The sequence below is a fragment of the Carassius auratus genome, chromosome 9 (genome assembly GCF_003368295.1).
Source record: "Carassius auratus strain Wakin chromosome 9, ASM336829v1, whole genome shotgun sequence".
NCBI lineage: Eukaryota > Metazoa > Chordata > Actinopteri > Cypriniformes > Cyprinidae > Carassius > Carassius auratus.
The window spans coordinates 26,624,817-26,647,178 of record NC_039251.1 but is presented as its reverse complement, the minus strand read 5'-3'; the positions used below and the strand labels follow the sequence as shown (position 1 = coordinate 26,647,178).

The 22,362-nt window shown below is 37.6% G+C and overlaps 1 protein-coding gene and 1 long non-coding RNA gene across 2 annotated transcripts in view; one reads left to right on the top strand and one right to left on the bottom strand.

Annotated features, from left to right (window-relative positions):
• Positions 1–22,362, bottom strand: part of LOC113108915 (transmembrane protein FAM155A-like) — a 122,980-nt gene that overhangs the window by 42,775 nt on the left and 57,843 nt on the right. The gene's annotated exons all lie outside the window — the stretch shown is intronic.
• LOC113108916 (uncharacterized) lies at positions 3,383–4,556 on the top strand. The gene is made up of 3 exons (XR_003292821.1): positions 3,383–3,410; positions 3,539–3,587; positions 3,736–4,556. It is a non-coding gene; the product is annotated as an uncharacterized LOC113108916 (long non-coding RNA).

Genomic DNA, 22,362 nt, shown 5'->3' with positions numbered 1-22,362 from the left:
TGTCTACATTAAAGAATGGATGGTCTTGATGTTGTTACACAAAAGCCTCTAAGTGCCATTTGAAATTTTATTCTAAAATGAGCATTTTTATTAAGCACATGATTTATATCATGTGTAGGTTCGATAATTTCACTTTCATGGCAATGAATAGGTTCTTTTCAATGATATCAACATAAATTAACTGAACATACACATAGAAGCCTGAGAAAAATACTAATTTTAGAAGAACATTTCAGATTTCACTTAGGGGCTTTTGCATCTGTACTCTTCAAATGTTGCCTTGGAAACTAACATTAAATACAATTTTATTTCAGCAATATTTCAAGATGTTATTATTCTAATTATTAATAGTTTATCTTTAGTTAATCATAACCACACTCCTTGCAACTTTACTGCCCTTAAAACAACTCCATTAATATTTACATAATTTTGAGGCCGATGTATTTGAAACATATCTTTTTCTATTTATCTAAAATAAACATTTTAAATAAAAAAGAATGACATAGGTCAAGTTTGGATGAGCAAATAAGTTTTACTTTTGAGTCAAGTATTCCTATAAGCTTCAACGGTAAGACTGTAAACATAAGCTTTTTTTATACAGTGAAGGACAGATCAAAACCGTCTTTGATATTTAAGGCCACAGATGCAGTACACAAATACTGGATTAAAAAAGCAACCCAGAATTCTGCATTGGACCTTTACTTAAGACATCACTGCACTGTGATTAAACATCAAACTGTGATGCTTATTTTCTGTTTAGCAAGAAAAAACGTTTGATTAGCGTCTTCACAAGCTTGACCCATATTAAATGTGCAACAGTAAACTAAATATAAAAAAATGATAAAATAAAAGAGGTTTTCCCTTTTTAAGATATTCCCAAGACTTTCATGTGTCTAACAAGTCCATTGATGCCCACTGATCAAACAGAAACATGAAATGCTGTGAAATCTCCACATAAAGTGATCCATTAGCCAGAGAGATGCCCAGAGATGAAAGGCATCCTTGCATCCTTCCCTGCTGACACAGTGCTCCGTGTAAATAACCTTTTGCTCCGAATAGTGCCCATACATATTCAGTTAGAGAGAGAAAGGGGGAGTTCATGGGAGTGTTTTCTGAGTTTGTGAGCAACAGAGCGAGATAATTAATGCACGTCATGGCTGTCTGAATATTTTCCAGGAAAAAGCATGGTTATAAAACTCACATTCATATTAACACACACACACACCGAACAGCACTGTATGTCCTATACAGTTACATTTGACACTGTTTTCCTTCATACATTAAATACAGCTAAGAATCTGCTCACAATGAAGTTACTGTTATTATGTGCTTGTCAAAAAGACAAAATGCTTTGTGAAGGTATGGAAATTCAGAATAAACTGCAGTTAACTTTGTGAATTTACACACAATTATTGCGTTGGATAATGCAAACCAAGTAAGCCAACAAACATACAAATTCTCCATTTTACTGGTCAGTTTTGAGCATTAGGTTTTGCAGGATGTGGAAGACTAACATAATCTGACATGCTTCACTGTCACAGTGTATAGTTGGTGTGCCCATATATAGCCACTAGAGGGCACACTTCTTAGTTTTGTTTGTTTCTCTGGATCTCAGTTCCCATCACCCTTTGCTATCAAGTCTCATTACATTTAGCTGTGTCTCAGTTAACTTGTTGACTAATCTAAGTCATGTCAACTCAAGCCCAGTTTTCTTTTTCTTAGGTTGCTGGTTTATTGTTTACTGTTACTTGTTTTCTGTTGCTCTGTTTTTGCCCTGATGTGGATTCCTCAATAAATGCTGCATTTGTATGTTTTTGTTTTGGAGCATTTCATGACAGAAGGCTGGGCTAATCGGATTGTGGACATGGGTATTTGTATTCTTCCTCCTGCTTCAAAGAAGAAGCGGAAGGCCAGGCTCTCTATGTTGGCGGATCTTCACCAACATGGGATGGAAGTAGAAGGTTTGGCTCAGACCTTCTGGGCTTTGCAGTAGGACAGGAGCTCTGTGAGTCGGAGCTCAGCAAGATTTTTAATGATTGCTTAGACAACCCCATGATTATCTTTGTTACCACAATTGACTAATGTCATGTTGGTCAGAGTCCATTGCAGTGCCCCTTGAGATACCAGAGCCTGCTCCAGTAGATAGCAAATCTTTACTGTCTCAGTTTCACAAGCGAAGGTTGAGAATGAGGAGGTCAGCAAGGTCAACTACAGATTTCCCGGAGCCCACTCCAGTCGCAGAATCTATTCAAGATAGTTGAAGCCTACTCCCATATGACTTTTACAAACAAAAAGTGTATTAGAAAATTTAAATCAAAATATTGTTTTCTGTGAGTGAGTAAACAAGATGATTTTCATATAATTTAGAAAGGAAAAATTATAGGCTATAAGCTCCAATCCTTAAAAGTCCTGGGGAACCATTGTTCTGTATGTGTTTTATCGCCTTACTCAAGTGATTTAAAAAAAAAATTTTTTCACTAACCATGCATATATATATATATATATATATATATATATATATATATATATATATATATATATATATATATATTTTTTTTTTTTTTTCAAAAACACAATCATGTACATACATGCTGCTCACATATTATTATAGCCCAGTTTGTGCTGATTACAGTGATATTAGACTTTAGCCATTTAGATGTTTATGAGCAACTGAAAAAAGTACAAATGTCAGGGCATGGCAAAACTTCTCCAGGCCACAAAAATACCCTTAGACCTCAGAGGGTTAATGTAAAGTGTTACCAAAATATTTTAATGCAATTCAAAACGAGCATGTGACAAATGAAACAATGAGCTCTGAAAACATGCAGCAAGAAGTGTTGAGAAGAAAGTAGTAACCTTCCCTTCAGACAGAGACTAACCACTGCAGCCTCTGCTCAGTGTTAATTAAGCTATTATTATCTGCCACTGACAGAGAGCTAAAGTAGCTTGTTTTCATTAAGATTCATGCCAAGATTTCCATCTTTGTCAGTAATCAGGCAGCTGATCTCACTTCATCTATCTTTGGGGCAGCGTTTCCTCAATCAAGACGATTAAAGCTCTTTTCTATTAGACACTGGCGATAATCTCAGCATATACACTCCATTCACATATGCCACATATTAACTAGTTGTCCACAATTTGTTGAAATATATTAATTTAAGTCATTTTATGTAGACCCCTTTGAAGATTGCTGAGGGACCCTAGTTCAGTATTTCATTATCTTGCTCCTGAAAGCACACCAACAAAACATATTTCTCCCTTATCTGACCCATTAATTTTGGGTCTTGGAATCTCTAACAAGCTGATGAGTTGAATCAGCTGTGTTTAATTAGGAACAGTTTGAAAATGTGTTGTGCTGGTATGCCTCAAGGAACATGGTTGTTGGCCAACGGCTGAGAACCACTTAAAGGGTAGTGTTTGCTTTTTAGATTTATCTGCAGTAATATTGAAGCTATTCCATAAAAAAAAAAAAAAAAAAAAAAAAAAAAAATCCATGCTGATACTGTATATCATTGTATGACCTAATTCTCATTTACAGTTGTCTGGGCTGATCCCTTGTCCCACTGTTCCAAAACCACCTCTGGATTGTAAGTAGACTTTTTATTTACTTATTTATCCATTGATAAAACAGATTGTATTTTAGCACGTTTTAAAGCAGCGTCAAAACAAAATATTAAGATTGCTGAGGAAGGTCATAAATGTATTTTGGTCTGACTGTGTTGCTGTATTGTACAGCAGTGTCTTCTCCATCCTATTCGTGGTTGGGGATAAGACATGGAGAATGAGGAAGAGACTTGAGTTCCTCTCTCTCCGAATGCACAATGGAGCAGAGGATGAGGTGGGAATGTCAACGACTCTTTGGAGTGCTGAACAGCATGATTAAACAGGTCAGGCAGCAAGCTGGAGGGATTTTGTGTGTATACGTCTGAGTGCATGCCTTATAAGACTAGAAGTGTGAGCCAGCACATTTACAGCTCAGGATGTCATGGTGAAGACGTGGATGATGGCAGCAGGCTCACTTTGACTGATGCAGATTTATGATGATTGACGGGAGTTTATCACCACAGATAGACTACGGATCATGTAAACGCTGCTGTATTGCTGCAATTTCAGACCTCATTGACAAGCATCTGCTTCTACTGTATTGGGTTTAACTGATTACATTTACCTGCAGGTGTCCTCACTCAGTTAACTGTGCTTCAAACCAACACACCCACAACAACTGAGTTCACAGGCGGTGAAGCTGTCTGATGAAAGCTGTGAAGAGTTTACATTTCACTATCCGCATTCATTAAGAGCGCACTTCATCATTTTCTACATACATTACCATTTATGAAGAGGAACTGCTTCTGAAGCAGATGAAGATGTGGGTCATGTAATACTCTCATAAAACGCCCTCCATACAGCAAAACTGTGTCTGCAGCATATAACAAATGTTCACAGTGAAACCTCAACACTCTATTTCACTTAACTAAACCAATAACTGTCTGTACAGACTTGACCTTACATTAAATGCAATCATACACATTGGTTCCACTTTCTCTTGATCCTTCAAATCAAACACAACATTTCCTGCAGTGGATTTAGGACTCCTGTGAGTCTGAATCATTTATGTACATCAGTTCTTTTAAACAGCCACAGTTCTATACCACTGTATATACGGTTCAAAAAGTTTGAGGTCCCGTATTTTCATCAAGTTGGCTTTTATTTGATCAAAATACAGCAATACTGTGAAATATTTTCTGTTTTAATATGTTTTAAAATGTAATTTATTACAGTCATGGCAAAGATGAATGCTCAAGAGCCATTACTCCAGTCTCCAGATGAGATGCTTAATATTTTTGTGGAAACTGTGATACACTTATTTCTTTAATGAATTGAAATGTATTTTTTTATTTTTTATATAATTATGTCTTTGCTGTTTTGATCAATTTAAAGCATCCTTGCTGAATAAAAGTATAAATTTATTTCCAAAGAAATTAGGTGATGCAAACTGCATTTTAATTGTAAATTATATATATATTTTTTAAATGTTATATACTTGATACTTTATATTTTTTATATAATTTAATAATAATAATAAAATACTACTTACGTCATCTGACTAGAAAAACTATAAGTTACTAAAATGTTCCTTACTAAAATCAACTGTCATAAAAGACATTAAAAAAAAAAAAATAGTAAAAGTGTACTATGCATTAAATCTCCAGCCTCCAGTGTGTATATATATGAAGAGTTTGGTTCCAAAATGCGATAAACGCCATAAAAATAAAAAAAAAAACTAAATTTTTAAATTTACACAAAATGCAATATTCACAGAGTTAGGTCATGTGTTCTCCCTTTTTTTCCAAAACGCAAAAAAAACTTGAGTCTCCCATTTTTGCAGAATGCAATATATCTGCACAACCATGCACATAAACCTATATACTACCTTTTCTTGTAACCTGATAAAATCAATCAATGGCAACGTCATCGGACTGATTGGAGATATTTAATGTAGATAATTTTCTTACTAAAACATCTAATTGTTACATTTCTAGTGTCCTACCTATAATTAATTTTGCTGGACATGTAAAAAGTCATTTTTCTCAGTTTCACACTCTAGCGAGTTAAGGTCTTTTTTCCCCAGTAGGGAAGTATACCAATCTGCGCTGCACAGACCGATCGGTATATGACATCAAAGTGCTGTGAGAGCTTTTCAAAAGGCTGCAGAGTTGTCTGCTTTCTAATAGCTCTCGCAGTACTTTGTAACACAACGATCGGTCTAATGGTGATGATCCACTTCAAGTAAAACAAGCCTAATGATTCAATGGACGATTCATAGAGAACCATTTACTTCACTCCTGAATGAATCAGCCACTGAATGAATCAAATGAATGAATAAACGACTCTCTTACTTAATCATTAAGACATTTACCACCACCTATGGGCAGTTTAATTTTATTATTTACAGTATCATTTTATTAAATAAATAATTTAATATTTCCATAATAATAATGTTAACAATAATAATAATAATGAAATAATTAAAAAATGAAGAAAAAAAAGTCATCATTTACTCACCCTCATGGTCCAAAGGAGTATATGCAATACAATTTATATTTATTGCTGAAGCTACTTTTTTAATACCTGTTTGATACTATACACTACTTTAAATTATGTCAAACAACCAATCACAGTTCATTTTGTTCGTCATCACGTTTTGAGGCTTGGAAATGTCGCCGCAATAACAAACCGGTATGTAAAACTCTGGCATATATGAAAGATTATATGCTGCAAACTTTAAATATTCCACATACTTTTGAAAATCCAGCATTTAGTTGATCCTGATAAGCGCTCGTTGTCACAGTTGTAAACGCAGCTGCTTTTTTTTCTTTAGTGAGGGGGTTTGGCACCACGGCATCTTTGTTTCCAGGTGGAACATTAAAGAACGCAACTCTGGTGTAATTAATCTGCCCATTATTTGCTTTTTACTTTAGCCGAAGATTAATCATCAAAAAAATTTATGAATCCTAAACAGTTTACGGAGCTTATTTTCTGCAATAATAATAAAATACTGGTAAAATTAAAGTGCTAAAGAAGATACAGTACATCATTCAAAATAGACTTTATGGAGACTTCAGACTTGGTACAACTCATAACCAACAAAGGATAGAACAGAATCAGGACTATAAGAACACACATGGTAAATGAGAGAACTAAGCATGAACAGCTGGACAAGGATTAACTAATCAGAAACCAAGGTAACCAATTAGAGCTCATAACAGAGATGAGAGAAACTGAGCTAAACTCAATGTAATCGTGACATTAGCTGCCCCACTCAAAAGGGGTGACCTCATGCCACAACAGTAGATGACAGAAAAAATAAACGAGGGTGAGGCTTAGGTGGAGGGCGTGGTGCTAGTGAAGGACTGGAACCTGGAGAATTTTGAGGAACCCAACAGAGGGAGGAACCAGGGAGGAGCTTTGGCTGAAGGACTGGGTGACACCCAAAAGCCGATCCATGGAGGTGGAACCAGGGTACATGGAGGAACCAGCGGAGCAGAGAGATCAACGGACCAGGGTGACATCAAAGGCCTGGAAGCCCAAGGTGGAGCGGCTGGCTCGCATGCCTGAGGCGGAGCCAGGGATTCGGCTAACCAGGGCGACAATAGCAAGCGAGGACAACAGGGAAACCAGAGGAAGGGAGGAGCCTGGTGAAGCTGAAGGGGTGGATGGTCAAAGTGACGCTGGAAACCCAGAAGTCCGTGGCAGAAGCTGAGCAACGACCAACCAAGGTTTGTCTGGATGTATGAGAAAGCCCAAAGGAGTCTTAGAGCAGACGGGCCTTGGTGGTGCCAAAGGAATGCAGAGCTGGAGCGGAGCTGGCAGGCTGACAGACTGAGGTGGAGACATGGGCCTGGAGGGCCAAAAGTGCAGCCGGGGACTCAGCACAATACCGAGCTGGTGGAGGGGAAGCCTGAGGCGAGGCTGATGAGCTGCATAGAGCTAGCGGCAGAAGCAGAGCAGAGGAGCTGGATGACAGCAGTAGGGCCAATGAGCCCAGGGGACTGGATGAAATCAGTGGGGAAGATAGGATCAGGAAATCTGATTGGGACATCGAAGGAGGAAGATCTTCGGAAGGGACCGGAGCCTCTAACAATCCAGACGGGACCGGCGAACACAAAACGTTTGAGGGTGGGTACTTGGGTGGGAACTAGATCCGCGGACCACAGATCTATAAGGTTAATGTCCGCTTCTGGCTTTAAGGTGGACTGATCAGCGTGCTTAGTCTCCACGGCTTCGGTGGACTCTGGTTCTGGTTCCTGAACAAGCCCTGCTGGTGTCTCGGGCTCGCTGACTGTGAGGGGAGAGGCCACCGTTCTGGAGCATTCAACCCCCATATACTCCAGCCATCTTCAGCTTTCTGGCCTGAGGAGGAGATGTAATACTGGTGAGTCCATCCTTTCTGATTATTTTGATGTGGTCGGTTAAGGGGAAGTCGTGGCCTAATGGTTAGAGGGTTGGACTCCCAATCGAAGGGTTGTGAGTTCTAGTCTCGGGCCGGAAGGAATTGTGGGTGGGGGGAGTGCATGTACAGTTCTCTCTCCACCTTCAATACCACGACTTAGGAGCCCTTGAGCAAGGCATCGAACCCCCAACTGCTCCCCGGGCGCCGCAGCATAAATGGCTGCCCACTGCTCCGGGTGTGTGCTCACAGTGTGTGTGTGTGTGTGTGTGTGTGTGTGTTCACTGCTCTGTGTGTGTGCATTTCGGATGGGTTAAATGCAGAGCACAAATTCTGAGTATGGGTCACCATACTTGGCTGAATGTCACTTCACTTCACTTCTGTCACATGATGTTGAGGAATGATAACAGCAAATGAAGATACATCATTCAAAATAGACTTTACCGAGTCTTCAGACTTGGTAGCCTACAACTCATAACTCAAAAGGATATAACACAATCAGGACTATAACTACACACATGGCAAATGAGAGAACTAAGCAGGAGCAGCTGGACAAGGATTAACTAATCAGAAACCATGGTAACTAATGAGAGCTCATAACAGACATGAAAAGAACTGAACTAAACTGAAGGTAATCGTGACATTAACACATAAATACTACTGACCACTTGTATAACTTCTTTATTGTATTTCTTTTTGAGCTTCCTCATTCAGTTATGAAAAAAGAGGTCAGGCTATTGCTTTTGTGTGTAACACCAAAGAATGAAAGTCATACAGAATTAGAAACACTTGAAGGTGATTAAATGATCCTTTTGGACTGTGTAGAAGTTCTGAAAATAACAATAACACTTCATTCTATTTTGAACTCTACTGAATTATTAATTGCATGTCTCTTTTAAACATCACCAGCAATACCTAAGTGAAACAGCCATTCTTAGTATTCTTTTGTGCCCTTCCATTTGATTTTCTTAGCCACTATTTCTTTATGAATGCTCCTGTCCTCATAAATAAGATCAATCAAGCGTCATCATCACGCTGATTTTACAGTCAAGCAGTATGCTGGTGCCCTTCTGTTTTTCTCGTTCTGCTTTTTAGCACTAAACAAGAAAAGTAATTTCTTCGTATTTTTTTCCCCACTCAATTGCCTCTAACATGCCCTGGGGGAGATGGGCTAAGGCGCACTCATACATCAGAGCTAAATATGCCCCATAAATAAACCCCTGAGCCACAATGTCAGTGATTGTACTGCACTTGAAATACGCACAGTTTTCCTGTCTGAGAATGACATGTAGCATGAGGACGCTGACAGCTCAATTACAATAACTCAAACCGCATGTTTCGGTATGATTACACCATTCACCGCATCCTAAATCAAGCAATAATTAATAAAGCGTGCTAACAGCATGACAGAACAGAACAATTATCCCTCTCAAAACACGAGGCAGTATTTGGAAGGAATCACTTTTACAGCAAACGTACACGATTGTACTTAAGTCAAACAACAAACAGTGTCTCAAATGTACAATTGGATCTGAAGATTCACTTAGTCAGATATGAGCAATTAAGCAGTAACAATTTGCTGTGTAGTTTATATTATCTTATTTTTTTGTATGCGAGTGTATTGTACAGTATGTGGCTGGATGCAGGTGAACAACATTCCAATCAACCAATCAAAATTGAGGGATGACTTTTCAGGATATATCTCTTTTAGCCTTATGATCAGAGTTAGGTGCTTCTACACCCTTGTTATTCAGCTATTATTTCCCAATTATTTTAGGAATAAATTATGGTAGAGTTAGATTGTGTTAAGTCTATATTTTTGGACAGTAGTGTTGCAACCGTTGGATGCACAATTTGTTTCCACTGCAGGAACAAGGAAATAAATACATTTCTTGGTAAAAAAAAAATGCCCTTCAGAAAGTCCATGCTGGCAAGGTCGTACTTTTTCAAAGTTCCGGAACCTTTGGGGGCGGGACTTGGGCGCTAACCATCCTGACTGGTTGAGTTCACGCAGCATTGGTTTAGTTCAACCACCATTTATTTGAATCATTTTCAAAATATTACTGTTATTGTTTCATGAAATGTAATTTTAAAAGTATTTCAGGTGAGAATGTAGTTGTTTACAACTCAAATCTGTGGTTTATTTATAAAGACAGCGCCTATTTAAAAATGTTTTTCGCCGATCTCTGAGACGGTGAGCTCCACTCGATCAGCGGGAGCTCAGTCCTCATGTATCCACAGAGAGCAGCCTCTCCTCGGCTAGACCTCCTGATATGTGCGCTTGCTCTGATGTCTCTTTAGTGGTTAAACATAAGATATAATTCATTTTGGGTAAATCTAACAGGTTGTCTTTGGTCTGTATTCAATTTATCTATATGTTAAAATGAAAATAAAAACGGCAAATTTATATAATATTTTGTTTCATTGTAACGGCCGCATATGTACACATATCCCTGTTAAGTACATTTCTGCAGCTGTTATTATGTTTAAATGAAAACGAAAGGAGGCAGTGGTATTTTATATCCTATTTCATTTTATTGTAAATGTACAGTGAGTAGCAGATAGCAGTAATATAGCAGCAAATAGCAGTAGCCAAGGCGAGCTGAAGTTATGAAGTACGCTGCTGTTTACAGATTTACCGGATTTGCGTTTTCGCAGACATCACATTCCAGAGTCGAATGCACAAAGTCTGAACTACTGAGGATGCACGTCCACAATCAGCGTACTATATTATAGAGAAACACGAGCATACCTATGTGACCAGTCTATTTGCCTAATCTTTCCGGTACTTTACACCGTGGTGGAAACGCAGGTCTGGGGGGAAAAAGTTCCTGGGGAAAAAAGTTCCTGGTACAAATGTTCTGGGTAATTTCGGTGGAAACGCATCATTAGTTGTTTTTCACTCTTGCTATTTAGTATGCAACATAATATGCATGGCTTGTGATGAAGTCACATGGGAGAAGGCTGAAGATGCCATCTGTCTTTGTCAGACAGATCTACCTGTAAAAATTATCAATACTTTAACAGGCAAGGGATTTCCAACTACATTCAGCATATTGTTGGTCAGCCAATAGACAGAGGTTTTATCTCACCAGCCACTGTCAGCGCCGTCCCCTGTCATTTGTCATCATTTGTTCTTGTTTGTGCTTGCTTGCTCAGTGCGGTCTAATTTAAAGACTTACATGCATGGATCGACCCCTGAAATCCCACTGAAGATATGCAGTTAGCCCTTCTAACCCATGTGTACAGTGGAATATGCTATGCTATATGTGTCTGAACAAGTATTAGCAAGGCAGTTATCTTGATTCCATGTATAGAACACACAAAACATACATGTGAGAGACATGAATACACTAGACCTTAATAATTCTCTAAAAACAAAAGGTTCTTCATCACTGTAGAAGCCCTTTCATAACTGTGCAACTGTACTTAAATCACTTCTTTGCTGCATCACCATAGCTACTAAACAGGGAAAAGTACATTGAGTATTGGACAAACTAGCACATCAAACAATTGAGAAAGGACTTCACAGACCCCTTTGATATTTGTGTTTGCTAAAGCTAAAGCTAATTTCGAATGTGATTAGCATGCAATTTAGAATCTTTGCTTGTTGCAGCTAGCTAAAATAGATTTATATCATGTTAACTCTCTTGACAATTTTAGCATGGCATGGATATGACAATGATATCCTATTGTCTTGGCGGAATAGATCTGCTATGCTGCTGTTGGTTATTGCTGTAGTTGTAGATTACTGCTGCTGCAAGCAAGTACAGGAACTTGCTACTGCCAATGCATACACATTACGGTGCTGGGAGTATTTAAGACATACTGTTGCTGCGCAAATAAAATATTAACTACGCTGTAGCAGATCTGTACAGGTGGAGCTGGGGGAGGTTTCAGAAGGAATGGTTTCAGAGGAACTCTGATAGCACACTGCACAATGCTCAAGTGAATGCCATTTAAATGTAAAGCAGTAAGCTCATTGGCTGTGTGTACAACATGAACCAATCAGCTTGTGCCAAGTCCTTTAATGCTGTGAATACCATCAGTTAGGTTAAGGACCCATCAGTCTGTCTAGAGTTTTATACTGAACAAAATTATAAACGCAACACTTTTGTTTCTGCCCTCATTTTTCATGAGCTTCATGAACTCAAAGATCTAAGACTTTTTCTATGTACACAAAAGGCCTATTCGCAAATATGTCTAAATCTGTGTTAGTGAGCACTTTTCTTTTGTCGAGATAATCCATCCACCTCACATGTGTGGCATATCAAAATGCTGATTATACAGCATGATTATTGCACAGGTGTGCCTTAGGCTGGCCACAATAAAAGGCCACTCTAGGGATTTAGCATCTAGCCTCATTAAACTTTTCCTACAACTATTTTTCCAATTTGCAAGAGAAAATCACAAACTTGTGCAGCACACAAGGGGCTGTGACCAATATTAGCCAAAAAGCATGCATACATTTTACAATATTTTTTTTTGTGCGACAGTCACACCTTGATGTAATTAGTGTAATTACCAGATGACAACATGGGATGTTCTTCTCAGAGTTGTTCATGTCCTCAGAATTATTTAATATAATTTTTGTGTAATACTGAAATTAATTTGTAATTAATTAACCACAAAACCAAAAAATACAGTTAAAATAATAAATATAGGAATTAAACATTAATTGTCCATTATAGAATTAAGAGTTATAGGAGGTTAACAATCCAGAATCTTGTGATAATTCCAACACGCACCTTTAGCACAGATGCAATATATAGTGTGTACAGTACACTATTCACAGTATGTGTAGCATGTGCAGACAGGGCATGCTTAGAATAACTTTTTGCATGAAATACATTATTCCACAATGCAATGCACCCAACTTAACCTTTTATTTCCAATGTGATGGATGAATTGGAAGCAGGGGTGTCATGATATAGCTACCAGTATTGACGAAAACTGTGATATTTAAATCATGAAATATCAACATTGTGTTAATTTAGGGTGTGACAATATACCGGTATTGGCAACAATATTTACTATGAACAGGACACTTATGATAACAAGACACACAAAAAGCCTACTCCAGTGCCAGTACCTGGTTGACCTCCCAGGGTGGCAGTATTGCACCATAATGCTGACAACTGTCAATCAAGAAGAAGACGTAGTGCGTGAACGTGCTACTCCGAGAAGAACCATGTTTAAACAATAATTTGCCATTATTTTACTGATCATGGAATGGGAAGCGACACATTAACCGGGTCCTGTGTTCATATATTTAATTTAAGGGGTGATTCTCTTAATAAGTAATATCAGATGTCATCTCTTTCTTTATTAAATTTTTGATTTTGAATGGCTATATATATATATATATATATATATATATATATATATATATATATATATATATATATATATATATATATATATATATATATATATAAATATAAGCTGATCTTAAATGACAATGATGTCATATGACAATGTCATTTGAATATAGTGATCCACGTTCTATTTACAAAAAAAATGTACTAGGCCTATACAGTGTATAATGCACAATATTCAGTAAGTATTTCACTCCAAACAGTATACTTCATAAATCCACTTGAGGCACTTCTGGCAAACTGTTTTTGATGCAATATGACTTGGGACACACTAATCTTATAATCTGACATACTATTTACAAATACTGTATATAGTATAGTGTATAAGGTAGTATGCAATTTATACAAATGCCTTTGGCATCATATAGAAGGTCAAAGTTGAAGACTGAAGGTTAAGTAAAACTTGTAAATTATTACTGTAAATTCACAAGGGACAAACTGCAAAGTCAGGCATGTCGAGTTGACCATGGAGCCATGCCATGTCTATTTGTCCAATCAAAGAGTGCCGCTTCACCTCAACCTCAGCCTCAACATGTTTCTATGTCCCATAGCCTTGCTCACTCTACATCCCGCTTCAAATGGCCAGGAAGCTTCCTGTTTCTGAAAGACATCAATGCATTTATTTTTGGCCTTTTTCATGAATGGTCACAGACCCCAGGTCACGTTCACAGAGACCCCTCTCCCTCCTTTCCTCCTACACTCTCCCCCAGGGGGCTTAAAATCTAAACATGATTGATATATCTGCAGCTCTGGGCTTGCTGGCCAAAATAATGATTCCAATGAGAGCAAACCTCCCAGCTGTTACAGAGGAGGAGAGGACAGAAAGTTATTGAGATTAAAAAATAAATAAACCGTATGTGTGCAAATGCCAGAATGAGAGAGAGAGAGAGAGAGAGAGAGAGAGAGAGAGAGAGCTGATGTAGTGATGTACAGGTACAGTAAGCATACACAGGGCTGGTGCATTGCAGGTGAGACTGAGCTCTGCAGTGTTTTTGCAGATGACCCTTCTCAACACACACTCACTCACAAGGGCATATACACATGCACTAGGACACATACATGCACACACACACACACACACATATATATATATATATATATATATATATATATATATATATATATATATATATATATATATATATATATTTTTTAATTCACACTTTCCATTTTACACTTACATTGTTTATTTTTATTTAAGTCTATACAAAGTTCTGTCATTAAAATTTGGGTGGACCAGGCCAATAGGTTCTAAGTTAATCTGATATAATTACTTAATCATTTACATGGCACAGCTTCTTTTCACATCAGCAGCTGCTCAACATTCAAATACTTGGCTAGTGCTTGCTGTAGCAGATGCAGTGCACTTCAGAAACCCTCCCCCTTCCCCAGCTCCACCTGTATAGATCTGCTATGGGGCGATTTCATGTATGATATAGATGGGGGTAATTTCTTTGTTATAAGTAGAGCAGCAGTATTTCTCACATGTCTGTGGATGTATTGGAGGTAGCAACTCTCTGTACTTGATCTGCCGCAGTAGCGTAGCAGATATAGTGATAACTGATTCCTCTCCTAAATTTTTTTTGGGAAAAAATTACACAAAGTTGGTGTGCAGTAAGAGTGTAGTGCTATTAAACAATAGATAAATATGGTTTTGGTAAAATCTGTCCTGAAATTCTATAAGAAATGTGCAAGATAACAGCTTTTCCCCCTTTATTTTTCAATTTGTTCTCCATTATTGTTTGTTAGCTTTGTTTAAGCTAAACAGTTGAGATTTTAAAGAGATTTGATTTCGTGTTTCATGTTCGATTGTGTTTTGGTGTTTTGTTGCATGTAGCAAAAAACTACTTTTTCTACATTTCTGTGTTGTTTTCTAAACAAAATTATGAAAACTGAAAATACAAAACTAAAAGCTAATTCAATAATACAATTTCCATATGAAAAAAGATTTTGATTTCTAATGTTGTACCAGTGTTCTGTAAAAATTTTCTCCCACAAACATACAGAAAGATAGGCAGTTTAAAAGCCTTGCTCACATCTAAATCAATTCGATTACAGTATTCAATTCCTAAATAGATTAAACTACAATCTTCTTTTCCTAAATCAATTAAAGCCTTCACTATCAGCCAATCACATTCTCCCTGTCATTTCTGACCACAAAGTCACTTTATCACAATTCAATTTCAACAAAAACACAACGTCTGAAACACCATCATTTTGTCAGGTTAAGCTCTCACCCAGAACAGACATTTTATGGTGGCTATAGTCACAGGTTCATTTCTCAGAGTGCTTATAATTTATTCATGTCGATCATTATTTTGGTTTTACTGAAATGAAGAGGATAAAAAAATGATGCAGCTTCAGCATTGATCAACGCTATACATCAGGCCAGCTGCAGCTCCATTTCAGCTGGCTCTTTACTTGATATTAAGACTGTATCAGGCACTGTAAATATTTGATGGTGTGGAGGTACAGAGAGGGAGAGTGGGTGTGAAATAAATCTGTTTTCTTTCCCTCTTTTACTTTCTAACTCTCTTTGTCTTCCTACATTTTCTAGAGGCTTTTTTCTTTCTACACTTTTTTTGTTGTTTTCATCCCAGTATTGAAATTCCTCATTGTCTTTTACTCAATGCAAGCAGAATACAGCAGCAGTCTGTGTGCCGTTCAGAGAGCCATAAAGCATTCTGATATATGATACATCACATCTTTCATTATCAGAGCACAAAGTCTGATCCCGGCTTTCAACCTATTCATTATCAAACTTACTGATCCTTGTCTAAAACAAGCCACAATCTGATCTGTGCACCAGCATACTCATTTCACACCCACCATCACAAACCCACCAAAAAAAAACAAGAACGCAGGGGGTCGTCGTAATGTTTGGTGTTTCCTCCTGGTTGGACGGTCATTTCAGGCTTTCAGAGTTGTACATGAGAGAATGACTCAGACCATTAATGGACCGTGGATGTGCAGCTTTGATAGGGGTCATTATGGAGTAACGCTGGTAAGTGGCCGTTAGAAGAGGAGAACAACTGTGAGAGGTGCATATGAGAGGATTGTGTTGGGGCATGTTGATGAGAGAGAAGATTCAGCTGGTTTATTAAAAGGACAACCAACCCTGTTTGACTGGCGTAATTATCAGGTCATTTCCAGCCGAGGTTCAGTCTCTTGTTTTAATGTCAGAAACAAAAACCTCCCACCAGATGCCCGCAGCCTGTTATCATCCATTATACAGTAACATTAGGCAAGCTTTGATCTGATTAAACAAATCTAGTAAGGGCACACAGGATTTAAAACACACATAAACCCTAAAACGGGAAGTAGAACCAAAACAAACCCTGACTAGATGCATCACGTCAATCATTAAAATCTGAAGGTCTCTTCTATGTGGTCCAAAATAAGTTGCAATGTGAAATCTCAAAATGAAATCAACCATAGGGAATTTAATTGTGAAATCAAAATGGAAATCAATAAAAATTTCATGCCACATTGTTGATTTCACATGAATGATGTCGCTGACAAGTTTAGTATGCTTTGTCAAAGTTGTGCATCTGTGTTTGTGCCTCACATATATCATCTAATAAGAAGGAGAAGAAAGATTAATCAATATTAATAAATCATGGCGTGTGTAAGAGTGGATACAGGAATGAATGAATGCACACAAGTAATCAAAAATAGCATGCAGTAGCTCTCAGTGCTAAAGGGTCAGTCAATAGGGATTAAGGGATCACAAAGGCTACATCACAAAATCTAGTGAGATTACTAGCTGTCAACAGCGATAGTGTTCTAACCATAAGTTTCATAAGTCACTGTTCTGACAGTTCACTATAAAAAAAAACCCACTATGGTATGTTCCAGTTAGACTCTGTCAGTCTAGCTAGCAGAGTATCTGGTTGCCATAAGAATAACTTCACATGCATCCCGAGGCTCCGTGACATATGTTTGTGTCTAGATGGGAAACATCAAATTTCCTGGAACTTGTGTGAGTCTAAATAAACAGTATAAATATGTTGCAAGAGCAATGCAATTTTGAGTTTATACTACTTAGGTTATCTCGCTATGATCTGAAACAAAAACAATGACCACTTTTACATTGACATCAGTAATGTATTTATTTACCTTATTCTAAATAAGTCAATATTATGATTAAGGTGTTTACATGAGTTTCTAAATAATATTGCTTTCATGTTGCCGTTTTACATGTTATAGTACATAGATCGATTAATTGCATGTAATTATGTCCCCACGCGATGCCGTCCTTCCCTTCAGAATTTCACGTATAAACATATAGTCCGTCTTCATTGTGATGCCATATACAGTTTTGGGTGTTTAACAATGTAGCCTTCCTAGTTTACCTTTTTTCCAGTTTTTGCTAGCTAGACTAGCTATTTAGTTAATAATGTATCTAGTTACAAAAAAACAAAATGTTCCAGTTTAGAGTCTGCTAGCTAGACTTAGCTAACAATGTACCTTATCTATTTTTACAAAAAAAAAAAAAAGAAAATGTTCCAGTTTCTACTAGCTAGACTAGCTATTTAGCTAACAATGTATCTGCTTGCAATAAAACATAACAAAACAAAGAAACACACACACAAATAATAATAAGAACATATGCAACACAACTTTTTTTTTTTTTTTTTCAGTAACACTTTAAAAGAGACAGTGAAAGATACCCATACTCAGAATTCGTGCTCTGCATTTAACCCATCCAAAGTGCACACACATCTGGAGCAGTGGGCAACCATTTATGCTGCAGCACCCAGGGACCAGTTGGGGGTTCAGTGCTTTGCTCAAGGTCACCTCAGTCGTGGTATTGCCGGCCCAAGACTCAAACCCACAACCTTAGGGTTAGGAGTCAAACTCTCTAACTATTAGGCCACGACTTCCCCAAATAGTGACATATATACTATAGGGACCAATTCTCACTATAGCATGCTTATTATGTTCCTGTGGCTCAGTGGTAGAGAACTGCATTAGCAGTGCAAAAGGTCATGCATTCAATTCCCAGGGAAAACACATAGGCTACTGGTAAAAAAAAAAAAAAATAAATAAAAAAAAAAAAAAAAAAAAAAAATATATATATATAACCTGAATACACTGTAAGTCGCTTAGGATAAACGTGTCTGCTAAATGTACATTTATTATTACCATATTGGCTGTTTATTAGTATTTATAAAGCACATATTCTGCATCCCTAATCCTACCCAATACCTAAACGTATTAACTATTAATAAGCATCAAATTAGTAGTTTATTGAGGCAAAAGTCATAGCTAAAATAAAAGTGTGACCTAAAATTCTTTATGAAATGATTCTGAAATTGGCTTAGTTAAACCAATGATGCAATGATGCACAAAATATAAAGACAACCTCCTATCAATAATTTTAAGAGCTGAATAAAAATACCCTCATATACTGTAAGCCTCAGCTCCATTAATCAACTTGGACAGAGCTTTGTCACTGTGCTTGTCGCTTGCGGGATTGTCTTATTCATGCAGGATACATGCAAATTAGAACTAAGAAGGTATCTGAATAATTTGAGACAGCCTTTGCATTAGAAACATGTCTGAAAGCCGTCTATGTAAGCAGCTTAGTAGGTTTTAAAGCAGAAGATACATGAGCAGCTGATGATGAGGTCATCACACAGAGACATGCCTGAGCAGCAGCGGCTGCCGCAGTCCTAAGGTGCTTACAGGTCATCAATAAGAGTGCTCATGTGATAGACCTACAGTCATTTGAAACGTGCCCCGTCCAAAGCTAAATGTAAAGCTCTGTAGGCAGGCATGCACATCTGAACCTGTTTGTGTGCGTTTAAGAAAGTAACTGTGTGGTTATGCGTTAATGATCATTGAGAGGCTTAATTGTCTGTGTAATCCTTTATGTTCTACATCATTGACACTTTGTTCTTTAAGGCTGCTGAAAGATTGTTGTAATACTGTATTCTCTCTTCCTTCCTTAGCCTTTCTGACTTTTAAATACCAGACCTTTTGCAGAAAAAGGTCATGTGCTGAAAAATGTTAAGCATATCATGTTTTATGATCACAAGAACCAGACAAATCTCTGTTCAACTAGTGTCCCCTTTTTGATGATGTCACTGGCTACCATAAGGCAACTCTGTCTCAGAGTCAGGGAAAATCAAGGCCAAACAACTACATTAAAACAATCAAAAATCTTGTGATTCAAATTTTTTTTTTGTATGTTACTCATTTGGCTTTGATTTTTATGGTGTTTAAGAAGGGGTCTACCAAAACAAAACATGGCCAATAGGGGGAAAAACATCCAGAACTGTACTCTTTTCAATTGTCCTAAAAGTTAGAATTTTCTGAATGATGGGCGTCCCAATTCTGTGGAAATCTGTGGAGCTTTCTGCAAGCTCTGCACACACAGATGAATTTGTTTATGAGCAAAGAAGTGATGATCACAAGCCACATGGCATCACTGTGAGCCCTGTTATTGCTGATATGTTTGTTGCAACAGAATGACAGCAGAGGTTCAGATGTGACTCTTTTGCTCAAGGCCTTCATTGACCTTGGACAGATGTGAAGAATTCTTCACTACAAAATGTTTGTGTGGGCTTGTGTGCTTGTGTGACATAGAACTGCACACACATCAGGGGCATCAAAAAAACAAAGAAAAAAAACATTACACTGAAAACTTGAGTAACGGCTGATGAAAATTCTGAAAAAAATCTATCTACCTGTATCTTAGCCCACTGTCCAAGATCCTACCAGACATGCAACCTATTTTTGGTTCACAGCTCACCAGAAACACTGCTTTGTTATATTTTTTTGCTTCCAAAATAGATGTAGGTTTGTGTTCGTACATCTTCACACATTACATTATGCATGTAATGCTGTATCTATAGCATAAGCAATTTTCAGCGTTTCTATCAGTTCACAAGTATCTGCATATGTATTTGTGTGTTTATGAATTCATATACATGCAAATTACCCACTTGAGTGCTTGCACGTATGTGTGTGTGTGTTTGTGTGCACGTACAGAAGATTGAAAGGGGGAGAGTGGGTGTGTGTGTAAGTGTGTGCGCACAACCTTCATCGTAACTCATTCATGCTTTCTTGGTGAGTGACACATTGGGGCTGCCTGCGGTTGCTAAGCAGTCTCTCTCTGGTTCCACCTCAGCACCCTGCCGTGTTCTCTCCTGCTGAGCCCAGCTCACATGCTCCCTGCTCCAGACCCCAACACGCTGCAAATCACCCAATAAATGTCTGCTTGACCCAATAAACGTCCATCATCTGTCCCCCACACAAAAAACTACATTTCCCAAGCCGAGTTTTAGTGACATGGAACATAGCTCATTGTCCTTCACAGAGGTCAGGAAGCCCTGCTGCAGTGGACAAGGGATTTGTCTGAGTCACGTGATGCAGTCACATGACCCACAGAATCTTCTGTTTCATTATTAGGTAAAAATGGGGTAAATGGAGAAAAATCAGTCTAATAGGAAAATACTTTATTAAAAACACCTTCTTTTATGTTCCACAGAAGAAAGCCAGTCAGAATGACATGAGGGTGAGTAAATTACAAACATACCTGTGCTACAAAAGACTGGTTTTGTGGTCCAGGGTCACATTTATTAACACTTTTATTCAAGTAATTAAGGGAAAACAATGACGAATGCAGGTAAAATTATTAAAATAAAGTAAAATGAAAATAAAAAAAAATCTAAAGAATTAATACTACAATAGTATATGCTTATAGTAAAATAAGACTGGTCAGGAAGTAAAATATTTACATAATATATTTTTCATATAGCAGATTCTCCAGACTGTGCTATAGTGTGAATTAGTGTTGTCAAAAGACCCGGTACTTCTGAACCAAGTCGGTACTAAAAAAATGAAAATGCCACAGTACCAGGTTTCTTTAAGTACCGGTGGTACCGAGTACCCGGTCAACCCGGTTCTTGACGCATACAGCGCTATTATTTCTGCGAAGCAGAAAACACAGACAGAATCTCAAAATCCAGTCATGAAAATGAAACTTTCATTTTAATATGGACAGTCATGGAATTTGTCAAAGTTAACATAAATTAATCAAATCAAATCTCCATATGGACCAGTATCTGTAAATGTTAAGCTGCAAAAGTTGATTGAAATATGAATCCTGCATGTTCTGCACGTCTCTGTGTGAATGAATGAATGGCAGAGAGGTGTGAGTTTGTTTACTACACAGACTGAAGCGCGGGACGCTTGAAGTAATTTCGGCATCTGCCGTCTCAATGAGGACATAAATACATAAACAACATCACCAGAACTGCTCTGAGTCACTTCACAAGCATTTTACAGTTTCATTTGAGTAAAACCAGTCTTAATTTAAAGGTATTCATGGTAACCCTTTAAAATAAAAGTTTTTTTTACATTTACAGTTTTACAGTTTTACATTGCGCTAGAAATATTACTATTATTTATTTTAAATTTTGGTACCCTTACAACACTAGTGTGAATAAAGTCCCAGCTTTGTGTTGTGCTTAACACCTTTTAGTAATACAAATCTAATAATACTATTTTCTTTACCCTTGCCTCAGCATTTGTTTATTTATTTATTTAGTTCTCGTTGTGTGCAGTAAAACAGTCATAAAAGGTGTTTTACAGTAAGTGAGTGGGAAGACAGAGGAGAGCTCAGGTGGGAGGAAATGAATTAGTGCCATGGCCACCGACTATAAAAAGATCTTGAGTCATGATGTGTGAGGAACCTGCTTTAGCTAATTACAGCATCACGAAGATCTCTGTGCCTTGGTTTCCAGGCCTTCCATTGTGCAATGCTGAACTCTGTTGTGTTAATATTCATCAGCAGTGCAAGAGCACACAGACTAGAGACCAATAAAAGCTGTGTTTGCAGATACAACAGTTCGTTTACATGCTCCGGAACATGATGTAAGTCTAGCTAACAAAATGTTCTCTCCCTTCATTTCCCGTCCACTTAGACAGCTAGAAGTACTAGGATAATTGCTGCAGTATTTATTATGCACATATGTAAAATTGTCTGCATGAATGTAATACATATACAGTATTGCTTCTAAATTC